The sequence below is a fragment of the Hyperolius riggenbachi genome, chromosome 10 (genome assembly GCF_040937935.1).
Source record: "Hyperolius riggenbachi isolate aHypRig1 chromosome 10, aHypRig1.pri, whole genome shotgun sequence".
Taxonomy (NCBI): domain Eukaryota; kingdom Metazoa; phylum Chordata; class Amphibia; order Anura; family Hyperoliidae; genus Hyperolius; species Hyperolius riggenbachi.
In genome coordinates, this window is record NC_090655.1 from 38,907,902 (window position 1) to 38,926,225 (window position 18,324).

An 18,324-nucleotide genomic window follows, 5' to 3' on the forward strand; every position below is an offset into this window, starting at 1 on the left:
TAATCGAATCTGATTAGAGATAAATTTGTCTCTAATCGAATCTGCCCATACACTACAGACCGATTCAGCATGAAATCATCAGGGAATCGGCTGAGCTGCCGCGTCCGCCCCGCCGCTGCCCCCAAAATGTATAAATGTATGTTGTGTAGTGCATTTATATATTACCTGTCCTGTAGCAGGTGGCCGAGTCCATCCGTCCATCTCGCCGGGTAAGCCGCATACAGGCTAGTGACGCATAGCGTCTGATGTCAGCCGCTATGCGCCTTCGTGACATAAGAGCGCCGCCGGTGTGTATGCAGAACCCGGAGAGATGGACGAAAACCATGTGGAGGCCGACACCGGACAGGTAATGTATAAATGCACTACACACTGCATACATTTGTACATTGCGGCGAGGGTTTCATCATCTCGTCGCTCGTTCGCAAATCGGCCGCCGTACCGCCGCGCACCCGACCAACCAACCTCAGCCCGAAATTTTCCAACATGCGCGATCGACTATTTCTGTCCCGAAATTGGTCGCTTTGTCGGTCAGGTATGCACTTGGCAGCACCAATTTTCATCCAATTTCATTATAAAAATCGAATTGGATGGTCGATTGGTTGGTTGGTCGCCTAGTGTATGGCCCCCTTTAGCAGGATGTGATTAGGTAGAAAGAGACAAGGAGCTCTGCACCTGTGCTATTACCATGCCAGCAAGTAGCGGGTAACTGTTCCAATCCCCCCCGCGATTCACACAGCTGTCATACGTTTGCTGTAATCCCTTCCAATGCAAACCTGTCCCAGCAGTAGTGTGTAACCCTTTCCCAACTCTATTTAAAGATAAAGTATAAAGTTTTGACTGAACTTAAAGTGGAATATACCCTGCATTTCAACTTTGCTCTAAAATATTATTTACAGCATATTATATGCAAAAAGCATTTTTTTTTACTAGACCAGCATTGGAAGGGTTAAACACAGAGGATTAAAGTTCCGTGGAGAGATATGCAGAAGTTCAGATAGATACATTCTATTTAGTTGAATGTATCTATTGATAAATGTTACACACTCTTTGGCTGTCCTCCAAGCTCCTTCTCAGTGAGAGAGAGTGAGTCACATTCAACACTTAGATACATTTATGTAAACAAAATGTATCTATTTCAGCTTCAGGTGCGTCTGCAGAAATCTCCAGGAACTTTAAAGCCCTGTGTAACCCTTCCAATGCTGGTCTAGTAAAAAAAAAATGCTGGTTGCATATAATATACTGTAAATAATGTTTTAGAGCAAAGTTGAAATGCAGGGTTATATTCCGCTTTAAAGTTGTTTAAAAAGAAAAAAAAAGTTTTCCCCATGTCTGCTACAAATGCCATGCAATAACGATGTAGCGTGACCGCGATACTTCACTAGCACGTCCGATACAAATTTAATTAACGTAGTAGTGGTCGCGCAAGTGAAATACCCTGGTCCTCTTATGTCACTATTGTGCAGACTAGAACCGCGCATATCATGTGCTCATTAACATTACCTCACGGACATTAAAATAAACTTGCTTTGACAACCGCGTTACTTTAGGGAATTGGCAGAGTCCGCTGCATCCGCCACTGCCCCTGTAATTTATAAATGTGCCCCATGGGTTGCACATTTATACACTGGTGGAACAGTGCAGGGGGGGTTCGTTGCTCGCCCTTACCGCTGCGCACCAAATCGACCAGCTGGCCCAGCATCTTACAGCATGTCCGATCAACACATGCAACCAACTTTGGCCCAAAATTATCGTCGCACCGCACGTAAAGATCGACGCAGTACGCTGTGCGCGCTGTGCCCAGTGCAGTGTGCGATGTAGCTTTGTGCATCTTTTAGTGTGCACAAAGCTACTTAAGGGGCACTAAGTTCAGATAAGGCACACTAACCTCAGATAAGGCACACTAACTCAAATAAGGCACACTAACCTCAGATAAGGCACACTAACCTCAGATAAGGCACACTAACTCAGATAAGGCACACTAACTCAAATAAGGCACACTTACCTCAGATAAAGCACACTAACCTCAGATAAGGCACACTAACCTCAGATAAGGCACACTAACTCAGATAAGGCACATTAACTCAGATAAGGCACACTAACCTCAGATAAGGTTAGCGCTGTAGTTTGTGCCCACTAAGTGATAAGGCACACTAACTGGCTTAGTGCCGGTTAGTGAATCAAGGCCCCAGTAGCATAGCGAGCACTACGAACCCGCAGGGGCTTAGGGCAGGACGAGTGCCATTGCCAATTAGCAGGCATAAGTTGGTAGCGCTCGCTATGCTACTCTGATAAGGCATGTTAACTTTGATAAAGTGTGATATCTTTGATAAGGTGTGATATTTGAGTTATCACGGTCTCGTGAATCAAGCTCCAAAATCGCAATCGCTCCAGCTTGGTGATTTTGCTAGGCGAATTTGGACAGCAATTTTCAGAGCGATTTATGAATGAATGAGTGTTTTTGCACATTCATCCGTGCTGAATTGCCCCAGATAATGCTACATGCAGCATGTTGGGATTGGGAATTTAAAAAAACAATCATTGCTGTGGGAAGTTGAACACCCTCATAGGGTTACAGTAGCCAAACGCTTTTCAAAGTGCTGGCACTTTGAAAAGCGCTCAAAAGTGTTCTTGCTCTTTATGTGAACCATTCCTAAATTACCCTTTTCCTGTGTTGCTGTCGCATATGGTAAGCAGCAAAATTGTGACAGATCTGACAGGTTTTGGACAAGTCCATCTCCCCATGAAGGATTTTCAGCATTTCTGATATTCCTTCCAAATGTTGCAGAATAAAGTTAACCCTCTGTACTCCACCATGTTATAGCTGACACAAATCACTGCATAAAAACAGGCACTTTACACCATGTACTGTCTGCTCACTTCTGTTCAAAATCTCCGTACTGCAAGCGCGCACTCGCGCTTGCGCAGTACGGACCCGCCTGTCTGCAGGAGCATTCGTGCTAATGAAAGCCTCCCGTGGTGGCAGATTAAAATGGGGCTGACAGTGCTGGAACGAGGGGACTGTGAGATGAATGGGAAGGCTCTATAGAGCCAAGAGCCTTCCCTCTCCTTAGGTAAGAATCTGTTGTTTTATCTTTTTTTTTCACATCAGTGTTGCTTTACAGGACTCATGAGGCCAGACAAGAAATGTAGCTTTACTTACCTGGGGCTTCTTCCAGCCCCTAGAAGTCATTTGGGTTCCACAGTGCTGCTTCGGTCCTCTCCAGGGTCCCGGTGGCAGCCTGTAAGCATCACTGACCCTGGGTGTGTCGGCACCTTCTGCGCATGGTCGGGAGCATGTGAGCACCCGCACACGAGCCCATGTCACTGGGAGCATACTGCGCATGCGCAGAAGGTGCCAACCCATCGGGGTCGGTGATCCTTACAGGCAGACAGTTGGACCCCGGAGAGGACTGGAGCTGCGCTGAGGGACCCAAATGACTTCTCGGGGCTTGAAAAAGCCCCATGTAAATATATACTCGACTATAAGTCTAGAAATGTAGGTCTGATTCACTTCATAAAAGTACAGTGGTCGACTTATACACGGGTGGCGGGCAACACTGAGCACACTGAGTAATGTGTGTACTAATAGTGACATTCCCATTTGCAGCAATTTACCCTGTGGTAAGTGATACTTTGCGGAAAGGAAATGCCAAGAAAACACAGGTCTGAAGGTCGTGACCACAGCAATAAACATGGAAAGGGCGGAGGGAGGGAGAGGGCATACTGGGCTGGATAAAAGAGAGTGAATAATTGCAGTACTTGGGGGCCTGGAGGAGTCATTGGCTGCACTTATTGGACAGGAGGGGTTAATTAACGTTGCTGGGTAGACTTATGCTTGAGTCAATAAAAACCCATCTTAAGAGGGTTGAATATTGTGGTTGACTTATATACGAGGCTGTATTGCTAGTCCTTTAAAGCACCAAAATGGATTGAAGCCACCTTTCATGTACCAGTAAAAATATCAGCAGTAATTTGATGCAACAACCATGCCTTTTCCTCAGACGTTCACTTTGTAGATTATTAATCATCATCGCCATCATCATATATTATTGGGGTATTTGCTTTTTTTTTTTTCCCTCCACGCTCAAGATGTGACCAAAATAGAAATGTGCTCCCTAATGGCCTCCGACCATTCTCCAGAGAGGGTTCTAAGTTTTATGGCACTCATTAAGTTTGAAATTCAGGTCAGTACAGAACGATGGAGAATCAGGGCAAACTCTGTGCGGAGCATGACCGACATATGACTAATGGGAATAAACTCTGTTTAATAGCTTATAAATGTACGTTGCAACTTGTATGTGTGCCGTGCCAAAAACGTGTGTGTGTGTGTGTGTGTGTGTGTATATATATATATATATATATATATATAGTGTATATATATATATATATATATATATATGTTTACATTTGTATAGAGTTTTAAAGAGAACTTTATTAAAGTCTGAAAACCACTGTGCCTGCATTGCCGTGTCCTTGCTCCCGCTGACGTCACCAGGAGTGTATAGCATAAGCCCAGTATGGTCTGTGCCTACACCGTGCGCTCCAGGTGACATCAGCGGGAGCAAGGACACGGCAGTGCAGGCGCAGTGGTTTTCGGACTTTAAAGTCTGAAATTCCAGAAGTGAACCGGAGGAGGGGCCGGAGCATCGGTGAGTGGCTGCGCGGGCACAGGATGTCTGCGCGGGATCATTAGAAGCCCCGGGTAAGTTCAACTCATTTTCCCCCGACCCCCCCTACAGTATTCCTTTAAGGAAACTGACACTTACCCTGGGGCTTCTACCAGCCCCCTGTAGCTGTCCTGTCCTGCACTGTCCTCTACGATCCTCCCCCCCCCCCCACCCCCTGCCAGTCACCGTCCATTTCTACGTCTAACTAGCTGCATGCAACTGCGCCTGCGCGGCCGCGCAGGGAACTTCCTGCGCAGATGCAGTGCGAAGTTTTCTCAAACTCAGCAGGCAGCTCCCAGAGACGCGAGCAGGAGGGAGGATTCCACCCAGGTGCAGTTGCATTCGTCTAGTTTTTGTTTTTAAACTACCCTACAGAAGCCCTTTAATGTAACTCAAAGGGAACCAGAGCTGAATAATAATAAAAGTTTTATACATAACCGGGGCTTCCTCCAGCCCCCATGCCACTGTCCTCAGCCTTCTCCTGCTACGGTACCGGGTTCCGTAACTCCAGCTAGTCATGGCCAGTCTGCGCAACAGAAGTGCGCCCTCTCTGTATCTCTCGGGCGGCTGCTGGAGAGATACGTAAAGAGCGCACTTCTCTTGCGTCAGACTGGCCAAAGTTACGGGACCCGGTACTGGAGCAGGAGCAGGCTGAGGACAGTGGCATGGGGCTGGAGGAAGCCCCAAGTATGTATAAAATTGTTATTATTACTCAGCTCTGGTACACTTTAAAGTGAACCTGAAGTAAAAATAAACTAAATGAGATAAACAATTGTATTTATCCTCCTATTCCTAAACATTATCTTTTTAGATATCCCGTGGTTTTATTGTATATTTAAACATTTGCAAAGTACATTGACTGCTTTGTTTTCTCTGCTCAGTGGCAGCCTATTAAGTGCCCCTAAGTGAAAATACATAAACTATTGACCTTCTATCTCTCTCTGCTCTCAGAAATTGTATTCTGCCAGAAAAACTTTGATGGCTGTAATTTGCTTATCAGTGGGATTTAGGGCCTGTTTCTACTACACACGATTTTTCTGATGCAGATTTCCCATAGGCATTCATTGGAGTCAGTTTTCTGCATCCAGAATCCACGTGTAGTGGAAATAGGCCCTTGCTATATTCCCGATAAGGTACCTGACAAGACAAAAGGTGCCACTTCCATGCCTAAAATGAACTCTTTCAGGCAGCAAAATAAAGCAAGTAAAACAGCCTGGTTATTAATATGTTTTGTACTGTACATACATGTTATGTCACATGTTGCCTCGGGTACACTTTAAGGATTAAAATTGCAGGGTTGCTCGTAAACTACGCCAGCGCGAATCTACGCATCGTAGTACGCAACTACGCATCGTAGTTCGTAGGCGAAGTTTAAGAACTACACGTACGCATTTCCGCGTAGTCGTAGTCCCGCTATGCGTAGCTTCGCCCGCTACGCGTAGTTGACGTATGTATTGCGAAGTCAACTACGCGTGCGGTAACTGCATTTATATGGGTCATTGCGCATGCACAGAAATTTTATTGCCCTTTATACGCATACAATTCCGCATTGGATGTTGGAATGTATGGTTATATTAGTTTGTGTATGGGCATAGTTAGCAGATTATTGCGGAAATTTTTCCGCATAAGGGCATAAGCGGTCGCATCAACTACGCTACGCAATACGTGCAGCTTGCATATTTTAATGCGTAGTCTACGGTATGCTAACTTAGCAAAGTGGCTGATTTCAGAGTCGTAGATTGCGAAGCGTATTTGCGTAAAAATACGCGTAGTTCCAGCGTAGCGAAGTTGGCTGACTACGACCATCCCTGTAAAATTGCTTATATTTTACAATGTTCATCCAAAAAAATTTTTAGCAATGTTTGCCCGTTGCAAGATCTTTTCATTCTTAAATGTATCACATGCGGCGATCTTTCCTGCTGGCAAGGTGCATCACTGTGGAGTGTTTGTTTTGTTGTATGTTCCACAGGGAGCAGAAACAACACCTGGGCCCATATGCAATTAACTTTTTCACCTGAGTTATCTCCTAGGAGATAATTTTTCATCTTGTATTTAAAATAACTTTTCAGCATTTTACAATTCGAAAAGTACCAAAAGTAGTTGAAAAACGACTATCAAAATTATTTTGAGAATTTTCTTGCTGGCTGGTGATTTAAAATGCATTTTATTTATAAGTTGTGAAAATTTCACCTAGAAGAAATCTCAGGTGAAAAGGTGAATTGCATATGGGTACAGCAAATTTTGTATATACATAATAAGGTCATAAGGCCACCATAATCTTACCAATAAAAGTCAATTTATTAATTCCAATTAGACAAAATCCCCTCAATACAAAACCCTCAATACCACAATTTCCCTATTCAATTTAAAAACTAGAGAACAATGCAATGCAATTTAGCCATATCACATGGGGTAATAATCTGCAGATATAAAGATAGCTTATCTCTGGCCAGAGAGTATCGTTGACATATCATTCATCCGCCCGCGCATGCGTACAACATCCACACTGCCACACTGTCCCAATGTCCTGGGGGCCCCCCACTTTATCACCTTGGACTGGACTACCATTGGCATCCAATCAGAGCCAGTTTTCCGTATGAATACACCAAAATCCGATTCAGAATACAGACTCCGGATAGCTTGTGTGTTTTCAGCTTTAAGAATATAAGGTTACACTATGGATGGGTCTCACCCGTTAAGACAGTCCCCGTTGTGATTAGAGTGGCTCCACATTCACTTGCGTTGATGTTATAGCCAGCATTCCATCTAGCGTGTTGCGGATTCCGTCACCTTAGATATTGACATACTGCCCGCCGCGTGTGTCTCCGCATCCACGCCAGCACGCTAGTTCCTCTATCCGGGGTTCGTGCGGCCAGGGTGTTGTATCACCAATTGGTATCCGCTGTGTCGGCTAGTGCACCGCCCACCCCGGAATCCGCAACACGCTAGATGGAATCCTGGCTATAACATCAACGCAAGTGAATGTGGAGCCACTCTAATTACAACGGGGACTGTCTTAACGGGTGAGACCCATCCATAGTGCGCGGGCGGATGAATGATATGTCAACGATACTCTCTGGCCAGAGATAAGCTATCTTTATATCTGCAGATTATTACCCCATGTGATATGGCTAAATTGCATTGCATTGTTCTCTAGTTTTTAAATTGAATAGGGAAATTGTGGTATTGAGGGTTTTGTATTGAGGGGATTTTGTCTAATTGGAATTAATAAATTGACTTTTATTGGTAAGATTATGGTGGCCTTATGACCTTATTATGTATATACAAAATTTGCTGTACTAATGTTACGAAGGTTGGCCCCACCCCCTATCTTTGAGGGTATATTGACCAATTACCCAATAGACAATCTTGCTTTCCTTTATTGAAAAAGAATTGCATATAGGCCCTGGTCTCCCAAAGTGCACTAGGAAGAGAAGGCTGCATAACTAAATAGCTTAGTAATAACATCAATGGGAGAACAGGCACTGCAATGGGATCCCTCTTTCCTCCTCCACAGAGACAATACACGTCACTCAGGTATGCCAGAGTGACATGTTTTGCAGTGCTCTTTTCCTGCAGGGTCCCCCACAGGATCAAGCTTGATCCTAATGTTCAATGCTAATAGTGTGTGTACATACATTTATCTGATTAGCTGGACCTGGGACTGCCATTTGTTGTGTTGTTCCACATACATCAATCTGTGAATTTTATACTAATGTGTAAGAAAGTCTCCTAAAGTGTTATAAAACTCAAAACAACAATTTTTCTCTAAAACTTTAAACACAGCAAAAAGTCAACAGAAAACAGTAAAAGACTGATATTATGTCACTTGAAAAGATATTGACACTTCACTAAAGCTAATTGATAACATTGCCAATTGCAGGACAAAGCATCAGCTTGTTTTGCAATTAAGCAATTACTGTGCAAACAAAGTATAGAAAATTATCTGCTTACCCCCCTGGATACAGCAGAAACTAATCTGCATAGTTTTTCACAGTTTAGTATAGTTCAGGTCTATCTGATAATTTTGGTATGGCAAAGGCAAGCTCATCAAAACGCTTCTGGGGGAAGTAGAGGTTTAAGTATTAACCCTTCCAGTAACTTGGAAAAATATGTTCTTATTAATTTTATGCTGTGTTTAATGTTTTAGACCATTGATGAGATTTGAATTTCATACCACATTAAAACTAAATTTTAAAAGATTAAGCAAGAGAAAGAAATTGAGCAAACCAAAGTCATAAGTTGTTTATCAATTAGTTGGCACCTGTTTAATTAGCGAAATAATTTTCTTGGCTCAAGTTTAGTGATGTAGCAAACATCAAATTTCCCCAAAAGTATGCGAACGGGCGAACCGCCATAGACTTGGGCAGGCGGATTTTAAAACCTAGAGGGACTGTTTTTTTGTCCACAAAAAATCCATGGCAAAAAGTCCCACCAAAAGTTACGTAGTTAACGCAAAGTCATGTTTTAATCTCCAAAGGGCAGAAATCACAGTACAGTCCTAAATTTGTGGAATCAAGTGCTTTAAAACACCCAGCGTGTGTACACAGCAATAAGGTGTTAGACCCCGTTCACACTTGAAATCGCAAAATGCTAGCGATTACCGCAAAACGCTAGCGAATAATGCAGAAAAATCACTGGACAAAGTAGCGCTTTGGGAGCGACCGCAATTAGTGGTTCTATACATGCTAATCGTGATCGCTCCAGAATTGCCGCCAAAATGCTGCAGGTAACGCATTTGCGATTATCGCTAATTGCAAAAAAACTGCGATTGCAGCAGTGAGAACACTGCCATAGGATAACATGGGCTAAGCGTTTTTTTAAAAAAGCTAGTGGTTTGTGGTGAGCGGGAATCGCTGAATACCCGCTTAGGCAGTAACGAGCCCTTAGGGTTAGGCCCGGTTCACACTGATAGACAAAACGCTGCATTCAACGCACAGCAAATAACCGCAACGAGCTATAGTAATAACGTTAGGTGAACAAATCATTGTTTTTGCTATTTGACACCTCCAGGACATAAATGTTAGTCCTCTCAGCGGCAATCTTTGTGTAGTGGTTGCTATGCTTATGCGCAGGTTCGCAGGGGTGTGGGCAATCGCGGTTTTCCATCCCCTATGGTCGGGCTGAGGTAGTTCAATGACAGATGAAGTGACCATAAAAAAACTGATTCTGCACTAAGGCCTTATACAGAGGGCAGTAGTTGATACTAGATGCCAGTAGTGGTGGTAAAGGATTATTGGGTTATGGTCGGTGAACTACTAGGACCAGCAGACCTGTCTTCAACAGCTAACCTATGTACTAGACACACAAAACTGCAATATAATAGCAAGAAAAAGAAAATCAGCCCTTAGAAGGGTGAACTACTGTAGCACTAAGCACTGACTGCACCTGTCTGCAACAGCTAATGTGCACTGTGTGGACACACTGAACAGCATTATCAAAAGATGAAAACACAGCATTTTAGAAGGGCTCTTGGGGTTATGTAGATGGTGAATAGGTACTGTAGCAGAAAGAAACTCCACTGGGGACACAGAACACAGGCCTAACTAACGCTTTCCCTAATAGCAGAACAGCTCTGTCTCTAGCTTTCTGGTAGGTGGGGGGGCAGTCCAGGTGGGAGATACAGCTGATTGGCTGCCATGTATCTGCTGACTCTAGGGTGAGGGGTACATTTTTGTCTCTATTATAATGTATAGGGGGTAAATTGAACATGCCACATTTTTGCGAATAGATGCGAACATGAACACGTTGTTCGCCGCTAACTATTTGCCGGACAAACAGTTCGAGCCATTTGTACTCAAGTTATTTCCCTGGCTGGGTCAGCAGGAAACATTTTTGATTATGATGTGCAATCTTGTGCTAAAAGCACAGACTGTGGTAGGCAGAAAACAAACTACTTTAGCAGATCCTCTACCCTGGCTGTACGGTACTTGCACATCTGCAGGTGACAAAAAATAGAGGAGAAAAAATAAAATCACTTACTAGAAAGCACAGTGTGACAACATCTCAAGGGGAATCTCCCCAACAAGCATCCTCGGAAAGCAGCCTCTCCCTCCCCCCTGCAGCCCACAGCGGTGGTCATCCAAGATGACAAATGGACAGCAGATTCCTCCATTGGGTTTCCGTGTTCCATCACTACGCATTTCGGTGTGTCTGTGCCTTCGTCAAGTCAGACCTGATGAAGGCATGAACACACCGAAACGTGTAGTGACATCACTGGCACACAGAAACCCAATGGAGGCACCTGCTGTCCATTTGGCATCTTGGACGACCACTACTATTGGCCACATGAGAATAGCATTTTTGATCACCAATAGTTAAGTAACAAAATGCAACATTTTCTTTACGGAGAATAGTTGAGATTGGAAGCTTTGGGATAACAAATGTCTTCCTTAAAGGACAACTTCATAAAGTTGTATCACATTGGGCATGAAATACGAATAACATTTGCAAATTATATCCTTTTTAAATCTTTTGTCCTTTCGATGTTATCAACTGCGGATAATCTCCTCTAAGCTGCCTGTCTAATCAGCTCCCTGATAAGACATTGAGAATTAAACAGGCTTATTCTAATATCTGAATGACATCTCTGAATACAACAGTCACAGTACAAACAAAATAATAGAGTGGGAGGGTACTGCCTGCAAAATAACAAATACATAAGATAAAATACTTATCACGATTAACTTAACTGTGGAGGATTGAAACAATGTATATATTCAGGGACCATAGAGAGTTTGAAGAAAACAAGAGTTAATTAAAATATTAAAAATAGATAATAAGCAAGAAAAAAAAGTATTTAAAGCATACCTGTAAATAAAAAAGTGACCCCATGGGGTACTCACCTTGGAAGCAGGCTGCCTCTGGATCTTAAAGAGGCTTTCCCCGTCCTCCTCCGTCCCTCCGTTCCAGCGTTGGGACCCTCAAAATCCCACTTGTCAGTGCCTTGTGCAGGTGCAGTAGCTTCGTCCCTCTTGACTTTCTTCGGAAAAGTTGGGATGGGTAGGATCCACGCCACTGTGCAGGCACAATCCACCTGTAACTGAGCTGTAGCACAGGCCCAATTGGGCTCGGCTATTTCCACTGGAGCCTGAGTGGGGCGGAACAAGCGAGCGCGCATGTGCAGGGAGGCCACACTTTGCGGGTCCCAGCACAGGTTCGAGAGAACGGAGTACCCTCTTTATTATCCAGAGGCTGCCCTCTCCCAGGGTGAGCACCCCCTAGGGGAGATTTTTGTTTTTATAGTTTAACTTGAAAGAGGAACTGCAGTCAAAATAACACAATGAATACAATTTTCCTGATTTACATTCCCTGATTTATCACTGGTGGTAACATCTTTAGTCCTCCTGTCATGTGCAGCTCTGTAAAATGTTTGTGTCTGGGAGTTCTTTGCCCAGAGGGAGATACTGCTTGCTTGGCAGTTGGAAACAGTCCTCATTTCCCACAATGCAACAAGGTTCACAGATAGCAAACTGTCAGGACCATGGCCTTGACATCACACCGTGGGAGGGGTTTCCCTACAATATCAGCCATAGAGATGTCCCTGATGATTAATTCAAGAAAAGGTAAAGCTTTCTTGTGGGGAAGGGGTATCAGCTACTGATTGGTATGAAGTTTAATCCTTGGTTAAAGTTCCTCTTTAAGGTTAATTGCAATATATGTGAAAAACTGTATGTTCCTAATGGGGGAATGTTCCATTTAATGCTATTACACCACTATGTCAGATCTGTCTCTTAGAAACAAGTGGAAGCAGTGGTGTAGGAACCACCATAACAGCCATAGCAACCACTATGGGGCCTGAAGCCACAAGTGGCCCACCGCTCCTGGCTGCCTGCTTTTATTTTTCTTTCATCCAGGCTCAGCCATGGTCGGCACTAACCCTCACTCCCCCCTTGCTCCCCCCCTCCCCAAGCCTAGGCTCATTGAAGCTGGAAGCAGGCAGGTGAAAGGGGACTAGTTTTTCATGCCCGCGTCATCGTGGATTGATATGGCATGCTCTGCTCCCGACAATGACTTGTTATTTCTGGCCAGGTTGGGAACAGAGCGGTACAGGTACTGTGCTGGACAAGACTCCACCTCTTCCCCTCCATGCTCTACCTACACACCCAACCAGTGCTCCAGATGGGACGCAGAGCGAGGGAGAAAGAAAGAGGAGGGGACACAGACCTGAGACAGAGGAGCCGCTGGGCGGGGACTGAGGTTTTGCCCGGGGCTGATAAACTTTGATTTACTAAAAAGGATTATTATTTTTACTAAAAACAACACACTCTGTTCATGTAGTAGATTTGTAATATAAAGGCCCGGTTCACATTTGCGTTTTTTTCCGGAACGTATACTGTACAAACGGAACGGATGTGAAAGGGTCCAATTTTAACCTATGGATCCATTCACATGCGTCCATTGGTACGGATACGTTCCGTACGTTCCGGTCCCCGGATCTGAAAAATGCCACAGGCCCTAATTTTCCGGACCATTCTGCCTAGCGGAACGGAACCAGACAAAAATATTGCAGCATTGGGGGCAATGGGGAACGGAACATTTCTTTACACTAGTGAAGAAACGGACCATTCCTCGGGGGATGGGGGCATGGGCTGACGCAAATCTATCGACGGAAGGGTGAGGGGAGGGTGCAGCAGCCAGGCGGGTGGGCTAGGGAGGGTTTATACATACCTTATCTTCATAGGCAGCCGGCAGTAGAGGCTTCCGTCTTCTTCTGCGTCATGTGACTACATGACGCGTCATGTGACTAGTCACATGATGCGCTGTGTAGTCACAGCGGAAGAAGAGGAAGCCTCTACCGCCGGCTGCCCATGAAGATAAGGTATGTATTTGCTGAGTGAAAACGGATCCGATCAATCATTTTCACTATGTGAACGGACCACGGGCTGAGCCATCCGGATCCGGTGAAGTGGAGACCGGATCCGTTCACCGGATCCTTTTTGGCAAAAACGCAGATGTGAACCGGGCCAACTGCTTCCCCATAACTTTGTACTTTTCCTGTCCTGCAAAAGATGTCAGTGGTATGTGGAGGCATAATAATAATAATACTAATAATAATAACAACTCCATTCACACCTTCTCATGTTCAGATCTAAAAACCTGCTCCACATAAACACAAGCAGAGAGGCTGGTGGTCATTCTGGCCTCCTTTGATGCTTCTATACAAAGATTAGTTCATCAGAAACCAATCCTTCCTCCTCAGATGGAATCAGCTTATCTTCCTCCAGCTGAAGGTTGGAGATGGCAGAAACATGTGGACATGAATCTGCTCTTGGGAATTTACATAATCAGGATAGACTGTATCTTGTCCTTTGCTTTCCCATTGAGGTCTGTATAACATTACTGGCACAAAACAAATCTTTAATGGGAAAGTGATATAAGCCGGCATTGCCTAGAAGCTCATTAAGTATTGTAGGTTGCAGCTGTGAGCGCAATCACAACAGTCAGTAGGTGGAGTTGTAGGAATATATTATCTCTTACATTATGTGCACACCTTAACACCTTCATCACTTGGCTATGTTATGCAATCTGATGGCTTTAAAGAGAAACTCCAGAGAAAATAATGTAATAAAAAAAGTGCTTTGTTTTTACAATAATTATGTATAAATGATTTAGTCAGTGTTTGCCCATTGTAAAATCTTTCCTCTCCCTGATTTCCATTCTGACATTTACCACATGGTGACATTTTTACTGCTGGCAGGTGATGTCAGTGGAAGGAGATGCTGCTTGCTTTTTTTGCAGTTGGACCCAGCTGTAAACAGCTGTTATTTCCAACAATGCAGTGAGGTTCACAGACAGGAAACTGTCAGGACCATGGTCCTGACATCCCACTGTGGGAGAGGTTTCACCACAATATTAGCCAAACAGACCCCCCTGATGATCAGTTTGTGAAAGGGAAAAGATTTCTCCTGTAAAAGGGGGTATCAGCTACTGAATGGGATGAAGTTCAATTCTTGGTCACGGTTCCTCTTTAACTTATTGTTTGTCTTTTTTTTATTTCGACACAAGTGTTGCAGTCTGTCCAGTCCCGTTTCTAGGGCCATGCGCCCCTGCGGCCACCCTGAGAACTGAAGGAGTGGGGGCGCTGTAATGGAGGGGGGAGTCAGCCGCGGGGAGGGCAGCTCAACCTCTCCCTCCCTTCCTCTCCGCGGGCCACCCTCCGTGCTCCCACCTCCGAGTCTGACTGCAGAGTGAGCACAGGGAAGTGCTGTATACAGACAGCAATTCACCTGCCTGCGTTCCAATCGCCGCTCACTTGCCGCTGGTCTCCTCTACCTAGCCGCTGATACACATGCTGCTTCCTGCTGGAAGCAGCGTGTGTATCAGCGGCTAGAGATTGCTCGAACCTCCGATTTTAGGTTCGTGAACCGCAATAGACTTCAGTGGGGAGGCGAACTTTGAAAACTAGAAACATTTACAGTATGCTGGCCACATAAGTGATAGAAAAGATGTTTCAAGAGTTCTAACATCTGAGTTTTTGCATGGATGAGTGGGATAGATGCCAAAATCTGGATTTGACGCAAAGCAGCGTTTTAAGGGCAGAAATCACATTGCATGCTAAATTGGAGGCCTAAAGTGCTTTAAAACATCTTGCATGTGTATACATCAATCAGGGAGTGTAATTAGAGTACTGCTTCACACTGACACACCAAAGTCACTGTGTAACGCACCACAAACAGCTGTTTGTGTAGTGACGGTCGTGCTGGACTGGTGCGCACCATGGCGAGAGTGCAGGCTGTGGCAGTTTTCAAGCCCATATGGTCGCCGGGCTGTGGTAGCTCAATGATAGAACAACAGTGACAGTCCAGCTGATCGAATTTGGTCTCTCCACAATGAAGCAACGACCTTATTATCTTGGGGTGCCCTCCCCCCGAGGCACTCATATAGCCGGCGGTCATTGCTTCATTGTGATACGCAAGCCCCTTCACCGCGGCAAGGTAATGATGAGGAAGGGGAATGGGCACATGTACATGCCTTTTGTTTTGTTGGTGCAGTTGCAGTGCAGCCAGAAAAATTAGGCAGGCATGTACATGTGGCCTTAGAAATTCAGGAATCTGCCTGGAGTCCTGGATCCTGTTGGTGGTGGCGGAGAAGGCAGTCAAGCGGCCTGCAGGCAGAGATGCTGTGTGTGGGGACTGACTTAGTCTTCGGGCAGGCCTGAGCGTGCTTTGCAGACCACGCATTTATGGTCAGATGGACCCTTGACCCAACGCTGTGTGCCAGAGATGTCACCACTTGCCTTTCAACATCACGGTACAGTTTAGGTATCGCCTTTTTTGGGAAATAATTGCGGCCTGGTATCTTCTACTGCAGTGTGTGGCTTTGTTTTTGTGTGCTGCTTTTCCTCAGGTCAGGGCCGGGAGGACACACAGGCCCGAGAGGCTCCGGCCTCTGAGTGGAAGGTCATCAGGTCAGGATAGGGTGCTTTCAAAGTCATTCCAATCTTCAGGCAGTCCAGGAAAAAAAATTTACAGTCTTGAGAGACACAGCTAAGGGAGCGAAGATAAAAAGCTCTTTGCACAGTTGTTCTGAAAGACTGCAACTAATGAGTCATGCATAGTTTAGATTACTAACATTCGTAGACAGTTCCTTGTTTGTTTATTTAAATCTTATTCACTGACTTCTGTCAGTGATGTCATCCAGCTGCTCCTCCAGGAAGCCGCCCAGTCAAGCATGGCTGTCTGATGGAGAATGGAATTCTAACGGAGAAAGGTATGTGTCCTCCATCCTGAACCTGTGCTCTGGAAGTCAGGGAGACAGGCTTCAAAGGCTTCTGTACTTCCCCCTACCCCCCTCCACTCCTAGTACTGAAAAGGACCTGAACTTACAGAAATGACACTGCAGTGTCATAATGCTGCCATGCTAGAGTAAAGGCAGCCATACATTAGGGGCGGACTGGCCAGGGGGGAAGGGGGGCAATCTCCCCCCAGGCTGCCTTTCATTCAATGATTTAGGGCGGGTCTGGTGTATTCAGGTTTGTTGTAAGGCAATCTGAAACACTAGGCTAGCTGATAAAAGTGCAACTGGAGGGCAGGCAAGTTGGTAAATTTACACAGCATGATGCAGAGCTTGCCTGGAGGGTCTGTGGGCAAAAATCTGTCTGGTCTCTCCCCTATGTTATAATGACTGCATGTGTGAATAAGGTGTTAAACAAGTTGAAAAGTTTTTGACAGTCCCTAGACTCCAGGAGGGCTGTTTTTTGACTTGTGTGAAAGACTGGCAGGGACATGAGTCAAATTAAAGGCAAGTAGCCTCTGTGTGATGTGGGACTGCAATTCTGATAAGCTCTCTGCTCCTTCTCAGTCTCTCTCCACTCCTCCTCTCTCTGGGCTAGTGCACGCCAAAATCACAATAGCAATCGCTAGAAAGTTGTGAGTGTGATTTTGTGAAACGATTTTCAGAGCGATTTTTTTTAATGAATGCAGTGTGTTTGCGAATTTGAAAAAATCACAATGCTGCTGTGAGAACACCGTCATAGGGTAACAATAGCCAATCGCTTTTCAAATCACTGTCGATTTGAAAAACGCTTAGACACACTGTTGGTGTGCATCCCCAGCTTCTGCTGCATCCACCGCCGCCCCCTAGTGTATAAATGTGCCCCCAGTGTGTATATATACATAACCTGTCCTGTGTTGCCCACCGTGCTGTGCCCATACATCTTCCGCTCCTCCATTTGCGCTTCACATGCCGCTGGCATTTAGCACACGTGACATCACAAATGCGCCACACACTATATGCTGGTGGCATATAAGCCACAAATGGAACAGAAGAAACTGAAGGTGGATGGGCACCGTGTGGTAAACGACACAGGACAGGTAATGTATAAATGCACACATGGGGGCACATTTATACATTTGGGGGAACAGCACCAGGGGTTTTGAAGCATCCATCACTCGCACCACTTTACAAAGTACATAGGGCTTGATTCACTAAGGGGTGCAAACTGTTTAGCACGGGCGTGCTAAACAGTTAGCACGTGAAGTGCCATTCGCGGACTTTTGCACGCGCAATTTGCCGCGATTCGCGGCACTTTGCGCGCACAAAAGTCCGTGAACGCCACTTCACGTGCTAACTGTTTAGCACACCCGTGCTAAACAGTTTGCACCGCTTTGTGAATCAGGCCCATAGTCATGTCACTGACTGTCCTCTGATGAGCTCACTTTTTAATCTCTGCCATAGTCATAATCTAATCTCCTACCATATTATTATTATGTATTTATATAGCACTGAGATCTTCTGCAGCACTTTACAGAGTACATAGTCATGTCACTAACTGTCCTCTGATGAGCTCACTTTCTATTATCTGCCAAAGCCATAATCTAATCTTCTACCATATTATTATTATGTATTTATATAGCACTGACATCTTCTGCAGCACTTTACAGGGTAAGAATGTCACTGACTGTCCTCAGAGGTGCTCACAATCTAATCCTACCATAGTCATAGTCTAATAACCTACAATATTATAATTATGTATTTATATAGCACTGATATCTTCTGCAGCACTGTAGAGAGTACATAGTCATGTCACTGACTGTCCTCAGAGGAGCTCACAATCTAATCCTACCACAGTCATAGTCTAATTCCCTACAATATTATTATTATATATTTATATAGCACTGACGTCTTCTGCAGCACTGTACAGAGTACATAGTCG

The 18,324-nt window shown here is 44.8% G+C and overlaps 1 long non-coding RNA gene across 2 annotated transcripts in view; it reads left to right on the forward strand.

The window, feature by feature from the left end:
- Window positions 1-18,324, forward strand: part of LOC137535032 (uncharacterized) — a 45,788-nt gene that overhangs the window by 17,204 nt on the left and 10,260 nt on the right. The window contains exon 1 of one of the 2 annotated variants that reach the window (XR_011024392.1): window positions 16,306-16,379. The exons of the other annotated variant lie outside the window; for it this stretch is intronic. This is a non-coding gene — a long non-coding RNA (uncharacterized lncRNA). Of the gene's footprint in view, window positions 1-16,305; window positions 16,380-18,324 lie in introns of those variants that run through there. 2 annotated transcript variants of the gene reach the window in all.